Genomic DNA, 234 nt, shown 5'->3' on the forward strand with positions numbered 1-234 from the left:
TTGGATATTTGACAGATGTGTCTGAGCACACTCTCCGGTGTCCGTTGCTCCTGACGTCAAACCGTCGTTCCGCACTTGCCTTTTGGCCACTAAATGTTTTCGAAGAAAGTTTAGAGACAACGTGCATTTATTTACAGTTTTTGGTTGTCTTTTACTAAGATTCCCCTCACTAGGCTATATCAAAAAAAAAAAAAAAAAAAAAGGTTATTTTATTATTAAATTATTTTTTATTTT

Source organism: Scardinius erythrophthalmus (genome assembly GCF_964197995.2).
Source record: "Scardinius erythrophthalmus genome assembly, chromosome: 18".
NCBI lineage: Eukaryota > Metazoa > Chordata > Actinopteri > Cypriniformes > Leuciscidae > Scardinius > Scardinius erythrophthalmus.